The sequence below is a fragment of the Odontesthes bonariensis genome, chromosome 14 (genome assembly GCF_027942865.1).
Source record: "Odontesthes bonariensis isolate fOdoBon6 chromosome 14, fOdoBon6.hap1, whole genome shotgun sequence".
Lineage (NCBI taxonomy): Eukaryota > Metazoa > Chordata > Actinopteri > Atheriniformes > Atherinopsidae > Odontesthes > Odontesthes bonariensis.
In genome coordinates this window covers 8339023-8349503 of record NC_134519.1, presented here as the reverse complement: position 1 = coordinate 8349503, position 10481 = coordinate 8339023, and positions in this window count along the sequence as shown.

The window sequence follows — 10481 nt, the reverse complement described above, 5'->3', positions numbered from 1 at the left end:
TTATATCATTGCAGCCGTGAGAATTATGTGCAAAAAAACCTTTTTCTTTCTTTAAATTGGCTTCATGGTGCAGTTCCATTGCACTATTCCTCATTCAATACTAATCTTTGTTGAGTATTGTTACTTAAGTTTATCATGTGCAGGTTGATTAGGTTTTGGTAGCAAGCTGTGGCATTTAAAAAAATCTTTCTTTAGGTTTAGGAAAAAAATAACGGCTTGTGGTGAAGTCACTATGAAACTAAACACTAATCTGCAATGTCTGTGTGTGTCTATCAGAGTTTGATCAAGGCTGGTCAGTAAATACAGCTGAATAAGTTCAGGGAAGTGGTGTGCTTAGAATGATGAGAAAATGAGCAACATTGGGGGTAAAACCTTTAAAACCCGAAGAGGCAGGGGGTCGGGTAGAAGAAACCTTGATGCATATTTGCAGTGACCTAATAAACTGAACTGAAAGTGCCAAATGACAACAAATATCCTTCTCTGGCACTTTAAATGCATTAATTAATTGCATCATGGGAGGCCCCCCAGCAGTCTGGGCCTATAGCAGCTTAACTATGGGATGTTTCAGGGTCACCTGAACCATCCCTAACTATAAGCTTTATCAAAAAGGATAGTTTTAAGCCTAAACTTAAAGGTAGAGAGGGTGTCTGCTTCCTGAAGCCAAACTGGCAGCTGGTTCCACAGAGAGGGGCCTGAAAACTGAAGGCTCTGCCTCCCAAACTGGCAGCTGGTTCCACAGAGAGGGGCCTGATAACTGAAGGATCTGCCTCCCAAACTGGCAGCTGGTTCCACAGAGAGGGGTCTGATAACTGAAGGCTCTGCCTCCCAAACTGGCAGCTGGTTCCACAGAGAGGGGCCTGATAACTGAAGGCTCTGCCTCCCAAACTGGCAGCTGGTTCCACAGAGAGGGGCCTGATAACTGAAGGCTCTGCCTCCCAAACTGGCAGCTGGTTCCACAGAGAGGGGTCTGATAACTGAAGGCTCTGCCTCCCAAACTGGCAGCTGGTTCCACAGAGAGGGGCCTGATAACTGAAGGATCTGCCTCCCAAACTGGCAGCTGGTTCCACAGAGAGGGGCCTGATAACTGAAGGCTCTGCCTCCCAAACTGGCAGCTGGTTCCACAGAGAGGGGCCTGATAACTGAAGGCTCTGCCTCCCAAACTGGCAGCTGGTTCCACAGAGAGGGGCCTGATAACTGAAGGCTCTGCCTCCCAAACTGGCAGCTGGTTCCACAGAGAGGGGTCTGATAACTGAAGGCTCTGCCTCCCAAACTGGCAGCTGGTTCCACAAGAGAGGGGCCTGATAACTGAAGGCTCTGTCTCCCAAACTGGCAGCTGGTTCCACAGAGAGGGGCCTGATAACTGAAGGCTCTGCCTACCAAACTGGCAGCTGGTTCTACAGAGAGGGGCCTGATAACTGAAGGCTCTGCCTCCCAAACTGGCAGCTGGTTCCACAGAGATGGGCCTGATAACTGAAGGCTCTGCCTCCCAAACTGGCAGCTGGTTCCACAAGAGAGGGCCCTGATAACTGAAGGCTCTGCCTCCCAAACTGGCGGCTGGTTCCACAGAGAGGGGCCTGACAACTGAAGGCTCTGCCTCCCAAACTGGCGGCTGGTTCCACAGAGAGGGGCCTGATAACTGAAGGCTCTGCCTCCCAAACTGGCAGCTGGTTCCACAAGAGAGGGGCCTGATAACTGAAGGCTCAGCCTCCCAAACTGGTAGCTGATTCTACAGAGAGGGGCCTGATAACTGAAGGCTCTGCCTCCCAAACTGGCAGCTGGTTCCACAAGAGAGGGGCCTGATAACTGAAGGCTCTGCCCCCCAAACTGGCAGCTGGTTCCACAAGAGAGGGGCCTGATAACTGAAGGCTCTGCCTCCCAAACTGGCAGCTGGTTCCACAAGAGAGGGGCCTGATAACTGAAGGCTCTGCCTCCCAAACTGGTGGCTGGTTCCACAGAGAGGGGCCTGATAACTGAAGGCTCTGCCTCCCAAACTGGTGGCTGGTTCCAAAGAGAGGGGCCTGATAACTGAAGGCTCTACCTCCCATTCTGCCTTTTAGAAACTCTCGGAACCTCAAGTAAACCTGCAGTCTGAGAGCAAAGTGCTCTGCTGGGAAAACATTGAGCTTTGACATTTTTCGGATAGGACAGAGCTCGGTAATTAAGAGCTTTAAATGTGAGGAGAGGGATTTCAGAGGGAGTTCGTGCAAGCGTATCCCACAACAGGATCAAAATAGCTGGACGCTCAATCAGATGGAATAAAGTGATGCTCAAAACCAAATGTTATCTGGCCTCAACACTTAGTCCATAAAAACCAAAGGCAGCCAACATAAAAGAACCTGGTGTTTCAATCTAAGCATAAGAAAGAAATGTGATACATCCAGCTGCAGTAAGCCCGTGTGATGAAGGGACAAAACATGACTCTTACTCATGACTCAAGCCCACCTTACGCTCCACTACTGAACCACAGAAAATATCCTCCAGGTTTATCAGTTTTTCTTGCCCATGTGTGTTTTTGTTCTGCAGGCACATTCTAACCCAGAGAATAAAAGTCGCAGCTGAATCACTTGCTACAGAAATAGTTAGGACCAGTTTCAGGAGTTTTCAGCATGTAGTCAAACTGCATCCGAAATAGTTTCCCCAGGATTGCTGAGACTGCAATTCCTCAGGCATCCATGTCAAAGCAGTGGATTCTTCCCCTGCAGTTGTTTTGATTATGTTCAGTTTAGGAGTGGGTCTTCTGTCATTTCCAATTGTGTTGCTGGTGTGCAGTTTTGAATTCCCACAATGCATTGCCAAGCTGGTACTGCAGTGTGTCCCTCTGCTCTGACAGACTGATCATTACAGCCACAGCTGGAGAAGTTGGGTTCTGATTCGACAAGGCCAGTCTCTTGTGAGCTTTTTTTTTGCACAAATGCCAGCATAACAGAATCATCCCCGCCAACAGAAATATACTTTATTCTGATGTGCACATTTCAAAGGGATTTATGTTGTTTAAAGCAATACTATGTAACATTTCTACCTTAAAATAACAGCTTGAAAAAAATTGTGCGGCTAGAATGAATTTTAATATTACGATTGGCCTGTCTCCTATGCCCTTCGGGGGTCTGAGTTGGAAAAACTGCGCTGTGTAACTTTGCTGGACCGGCCCGGGAGCGGCCCGGGAGCTGAGCGGAAGTACTTCGACTTGCTTTCTGGCACACCTACCGCAAAAACAAATAGACCCCTCTCACGCTCCCAGGTACATTTGATTATTCTTACCTTCTCGGTCGACATAGCTTGCACCTTCCAACTCCTCGCCGGTTCGTCAACAAACGTGAAACGTGAAAGCGAAAGGGTGTTGTATTTACGACAGTGTAACCGTACATTACCTCCAAGCCTGTAGGGGGAGCTCCAGAGTGGGCTTTTTGAGAAGTTACATTGTATTGCTTTAAGGCTTCCCTTTGTGGCCCGTTAGAACTCCCAAGATGATCCTCAGTTATAAAATGACTCCTGCTAATCTGAACAAAATGGGAATGTTTTGTTGAACAAATACACCGAATCAAACTAATTTATATCGATTAGTAATTCTGCAAACTCAAATTCAATTTTTGTCTTGCAGTTGTCTCGCTGTCATGTCTGTGCGTTTTTTGCCACGTCTTAGTTTAGTTATGTTTGAGGTTCAGGTCTTGCTTTTAGGTGTGCCACCTTTTTCCTCAGTAACCGCATAACCGCATACTTCTCCTACTACTCAAACTGACTTTTTTCCCGAATGCATCATGAGGTTACTACTCATACTCAAACTTATCAAGATGCAACGTAACGTGACGTCGCCGATCGTCATTTCCTGTCAAAACAGCAGTTTTAAGCTAGCTACAACGAGGGTAGGTTCACTTCCTGTTTTCAAAACAAAAGCACCAATTGTATCGTAATGGCTTTCCCTATGATAAAAGGTAACAGGTATTTTATTGTGTGAAAATAACCGGAAGTGCGTTGCTCACTACGGCTAGCTTTAGTAGCGCCGAATTTGTGGGAACAAAATTGTAAATAGCCGGTATTTTGTCAGGTTTTCAACACGTTGGGGATCTAAACGACTACTTTCTCGCCTGAAAATGTTTCAAATGTTGCTAAAGTTTACAGAGTTTAGAGCTTAAGCGAATTTAGCTTCAGGCCGGCTGATTTCGGCTCGGGCAGGAGCGAAATGCATTGTGGGTAAATTCTCTGCATACTGTCTGATCGATGAGTATGCAGCATGTAGTATGTAGTAGGTGGTTTCGAACAAAACCAGTCTTTTTCCTGCCCTGCCATCAACTTCACTTCCCTCACCTGTGTTTTCCCCATCAGTTCTCTCATAAGTTCTCTCATTCAAATTCAAATTCAATTCAAAAATACTTTATTTATCCCAGAGGGAAATTAAATGTTGATGTAACTCAATTAAATCAAGGAGTTATTATAGATGCTGATGGCTGTGGGCAGGAATGATTTCCTGTAGCGGTCCGTTTTGCATCCAAACTGAAGAAGCCTTTGACTGAAGAGACTCTGTTTTCCGACAATAGTTTCATGGAGAGGATGTTCAGGGTTGTCCATAATTCTCTTGATTTTATGCAAAATCCTTCTTTGCATTATTGTCTCCAGAGGTTCCACAGTCGTCCCCAGAACAGAACCAGCCTTCCTTATCAGGTTGTTGAGTCTTTTTAGGTCCCTGGTTCTGATGCTGCTGCCCCAACAGATGACGCAAGAGGAAATGACGCTCTCAACAACAGACTTGTAGAAGATCTGCAACATCTTGTTGCAAACCTTGAAGGACCTTAGCTTCCTCAAGAAGTACAGTCTGCTCTGTCCTTTCTTGTAGATGGCTTCACTGTTGTGTCTCCAGTCCAGTCTGTTGTCCACATGAACACCAAGGTATTTATATTCCTCAACCACCTCCACTTCTTCTCCCATGATGGAAACAGGGTTTGATCTGACCCTGTTTCTCCTGAAATCTACAATCATCTCCTTTGTTTTGTTAACATTCAAGATGAGATGATTGTTCCCACACCATGCCACAAAGCGGTCCACCAGCTCTCTGTACTCAGCTTCTTGTCCATCTCTGATACACCCGACAACTGCAGAGTCATCTGAATATTTCTGTAGATGACAGGAGTCTGACTTGTACTGGAAGTCTGAAGTGTACAGAGGGAAAAGGAATGGTGAGAGTACAGTCCCCTGTGGTGCTCCTGTGCTGCTGATCACCTGGTTAGACACAATTCTTCAGTCTGACAAACTGTGGTCTGTTTGTCAGACTGTAAGTTCTCTCATTAGTTCTCTCATGCAATACCAAGTCATGTTCTTTGTTTTGTTTTTTTCTTAGCAATGTATTCTTCACCACAGTCTAGTTTTGTCTTCCGGCTCAGCTGGGCTTTTTGTTAACCTTGATTTTTTTTTTTAAACAAATAATTTTTCTTTTACTTCTGAAGTCCGCATCCGTGTCCTTCTACGCCTCGCTCCCACCCTTCATGACACTCGCCTCCTTTAAGGACGATTGTTTAGTCCTCTAACTTTGTTAAAACTTCAGTAAAAAGGAACACGGAAGTGATAAGATGTAATCCCCTCAACTGGAACATATTGAAAATAAAAAAATCAATCTTCCCTTTTTATGAAATTCACTGCGCTGTCGTGAAAGAAAAAGAAAATTCTGATTATATCCAAGTATCACCTCTCATCTGTAGAGGAACACTTTTTTTCCATTGATAAGACACTTCTTTTCTTTTTTTATCTGTTAAAGCCTTCATTTGATGGCACAGAAAGTAAGAAATGGCCTTGGGCCAGATTCAAGTGAAGGAGTGGTTTCAATCTCAGTATGTTGGGGTTCAAAGTCCTCTGTGTGAGCTACAGAGGCACTTGGTAAGACACTTCTGAGTTGTATTGTAAATTGAACACTGTGTATGAGTGGTCAGCTGTGCCGCAGTTTCTGCTGCTTTCTATTTGACTCTTTATCAACCATTTAATTTATCAGGTGAAAGAAAAAAAAAGGAGTGTGAATATTTGCTGCTGTGTATGCAGGTACAGGTGAATATTTTGTGACTGTTACACTATCAGAAAGTCTTTCATTAGCATCTTGCCCCTCGGGTTTCCATGGAAACAAGCTTGGTGACTTCACAAGAGTCTTGGAGACGAAGGTCTACTTTCTCACTCTGTGCATGTGTGTGAGAGAGAGATAGATGGCATATGGCACCGGCAGCATGTGCATGAGTGTGCCTGCTTTCCACATATGGCTGCCCATGCATTTTCATTGCTTACTGTCACAGATGAACATGTGCTAGGTGTGCGTGTCGTTGTCTGTATCACAGTGTACGGGGGGTGACCGCTTGTACATTTGCATGCGTGCATGTATTTGCATGTTAAGTTTTGGGGGTTTTTTTGCGACAAAATGAATGTACAAACTGCTGCGGCGTTGTTGGGTTTTCCTTTGTGCGCACACAGTTGTTTTACGTAGGCGTGCAGTTTTAAACAAACAGTTTTATACGTTTGAGTGTTTGTTTTTTGTGGAAAAGATGCACGCGTGGCTCGGTAAAGTGAAATTTATTTATATAGCACTTTTCAGCAACAAGGCAACAATACAGAAATAAAAACATCAAAAAATCAAATACAGAAATACAGATACAGAACATATATCAGGTCATTTTTAGCTAACAGTAAGATTGGTATAACTATAACTGAGCAAAAGTAAATTTAGCTGATAGTAAGATTGGTATAACTATAACAGGTAATTTGAGTAAACTAACAAAAGCTAACAAACATGGATAAACTTTCCTCTAAGAGGAGGCATTTAAAAATATAGCTAATAACAGAACGGTTGATATAATGAATGATAGCAAATCTTTAAAAGACTTTCATCTGAGAGGAAATATTAAGGTTGATACAGTGGTAATAGGTCTTAATAGACCATTTGAATATGACTACGTTTTCCTCCTAGTGAAGTATTAATAAGACAAATCTATTTGATAAGGGTAGAATGACAGAAGAAATACCACATTAGGGGGGGTAACCTTTTGAAACAGAGATTCCATGTCAGGTTTATCCTCCGTTTCCAGTGGGCGTGTCTGCGTGAGCTGCATCTGGATGTGTGTGTTCATGCACATATGTGCTGGCAGTCTGATGAGTAAAATACAAAAAAAAAAAGAAATGTTAGTAAAGAGAGACAAGTAAATATCTGTCTTTTGAACACCTGATGATCACTCTCCTTGTCACACACACACACACACACACACACACACACACACACACACACACACACACACACACACACACACACACACACACACACACACACACACACACACACACACGTCTGTCTTTTTTCTTTGCCTTGAGTCATCAGCAGCCAGCACAGAGCTGCCTCTATCTCAGCCAGCAGACGTAAATTACTCTCCTGTGGCATTTCAGTGCTTAAAAGGAGAAATTTCATTTGGTCAATTTGATGCAAGCACAGAAACACACACAAACACACACACAGAGACACACAGCAAAGACACTTGACACTATAAACTCCAGTTGAGCTTTGCCTTGGAGGGGAAGGGAAATAAAACAGAGACTAATAGGACCTGAAACAAGTCGGAGGACTTTTCAAACATACTTATTTGTGCCTGGTTTGATCATAGTTGTTTTTTTTTTTTCATTTTCCACACACATGCACATACTTTCAGTTTCATTTTTTTTTGTTGTTTTGACTTTTTGTCTCTCTTGGCTTTACGTGCTACTCGGTTCTTTATGTGATGTCTGACCGGCTTTCACATCAACACCCCCGATTTCTATTACATCATCATTCCTGGAGACAAATCTTAACCCGGACCAGTAGGACGCATTTATTGAGAATGTGTGACACATTTTATGGAAATATTTCTAACAGATGTTGAGATGGAGGAATAACAGATTTTAAAACATTCTATCTGCGCTGGCTGAAGACACCAGGGGAGAAACACAGAGATCAACTTGAACAACACCTCTTTCTCAGTCTGTGTCGGTTCTGGATTCATCTACGAATCAGTGGCGTGTTCTGAATTTGTTACAACATTAGTTCTGCCTTTGACTTACCTCGTCTTTAAATTGGGCTTATAGGTGTTGATGTTTGAACAGATATTTGCCCCGGCAGATCAAGAAAGGGAAAAACGAAGCTAAGAAACCTGGTAAAAAAACTACATTCAACCAGACGCAGGGCGTTAGAATCTTCTGTAAATCTGCCCACCTTTCCCTTTCTGGTGCTGTCCATAAAGAGGATGGTGTCATCAACAGAATGAAAGGTTTCCTCTCCCAAACAGACCAGGAGAAACTCATCCATACATTCATCTCCAGTAGACTCCATCACTGTAACGCTCTTTTAACTGGACTTCCCAAAAAGAGCATTAAACATCTGCAGCTCATCCAGAACGCTGGTGCTAGAGTTTTAACCCGGACTAAGAGATCTGAACTCATCACAGCAGTGTTAAAATCTTTACACTGGCTTCCAGTCAGTCAGAGAATAGATTTTAAAAGCCTGCTGATGGTTTACAAATCCCAGAACGGTTTAGGCCCAGAAAACATCTGTGATATGTTCAGAGAATATAAAGCCAGCAGAGCTCTTAGATCCAAGGACTCAGGTCAGCTGGTCCAGTCCAGAGTCCAGACTAAACACAGAGAAGCAGCATTTAGCTGTTATGCTGCAAACAAGTGGAACAAACTGCCAGTGGAGATTAAGGCCTCATGCACACGTAGCCGGGTATCTGCTAAAACGAATATATTTTTCTACGTTTGGATATGTCATCCACATGAAAACGCATAATAAACGAATATTTTTTAAAAAACTCCGGGCAAAGTGAAGATTTTTTAAAACTCCGTTTATGCATTTGCGTGTAGACAGAGATAACCGGAGTTTTTCGTTTTCGAACGTCACAATAAGCGCAAAAACAACAACAAATCTGCTCTGACGTCAAACGTGCGACCGTTGTTTACTGAAGAAGCATGGATGCCTTGAGAACTGTGGTGGTTATTATTGTGCAGGCGCTGTTTACTGCCCTGATTTTACACGCCCAACTACTGCTCCAAGAGCACAGGCGACGGGCAACATCGCGGTCGGTGATTTGCCCTCTCATAACAACTCCACGTAGGCATGTTCTTCGCCGAAATCGTCGACGCCGGTTTTGGATCAGACCGGGACGCACTGCCATCTACAGGTTTGGATGCTTATGAATGTGATTGAAAATGCAGATGTTCGGTTATGTGTGGAAGGTTTTTTTTCCGAAAACGAGGTAATATGGATACAAACGGAGGGGGGGAAATATTCCGTTTTAAAATTACCCGGCTACGTGTGTACATAGCCTAAACTTTCACAAAATGGAGACATTTTTAAATCCAGGTTAAAAACATTTCTTTTCTCATGTGTCTATGCATGAAATCTGCACGATATCTTTTAATTTATCTGGACTGTTGCTTGTTTTTAAATTCATTTAAATGATTTTATTTGTTTCTCTTTATATCCTTTTATGTATTTTTAATGCTTCTTCCACTCCCTGCTGCAATGCTTTTATTTTATGTAAAGCACTTTGGACTGTTCTGTACATGAAATGTGCTACAAATAAATTGGATTTGATTTGATGTACCACCTTATCCATATCATGTCATGTCATCCATGATGAAGATTTTCTGAGTTGTTGCTTTGTGGCCTGACACCGCTGGTTATGCTGATATAGTAATGTGTTTCATGACAGGTTTTGCATGTTTCATCTCCACAATAGAGCAGAATCTGTTGGCCGCTTGCTTGGCTCGTTCCCTGTGCGCAGCTTGCTGTTGGCGACTCGGAGCAGAGAGCTTCTTCTGGGATGCCTCTGAAAGAGTGCAGTGCATCCGATGGGATCACAAGCATTGCTTCGGGTAGCTGCAATCAGCTCTGGCAGCCATGTCACAAGGGCAGAACATGAGACATTGTGGCCCAGTGGAATTCAGTAAAGGCCATGAAGATATTTCTCACCATGTTGCACTGAGTGCACTCAGCTATGTCTCACAGCTGTCAGACACAAACTAAAACGGCTTAAATGCATTTGAAGAATGTATGACCGATGTAGAGGCGCTAACCTAATATGCATGCATTTGTATTGTGGTAGTAGGCGTCTGGAGAAAACCTTCCCAGGCACAGAGGGAACATGCAAACTCCACCCCGACCAGCAGGTTTTAAACCTTTCTGCAGTGAGGATACCCAGTTAAGTAAAAAAGGTGCATTTTATGCTAAGTACAGATTCATATGTCAGTCTATCTCAGCAAAAACTTTGGCATGTGCTTACTGACTACACTTTATATCAACAAGAACAGAAGTCTGCATGAAGAGCTGGAGGGCTGGTAATGGAGTCAGGAGAAGCATGTTTTTCTACTTAGTTTTGTCTTAGAACCTACTTTGTACTTTTAGTCCTACATGGAATCATTTTTCTTTTGACTGGTAGGTTAGGTGTTGCATTTATACTAGGGCTGGGCAACGATTAAAATTTTTAATCTCA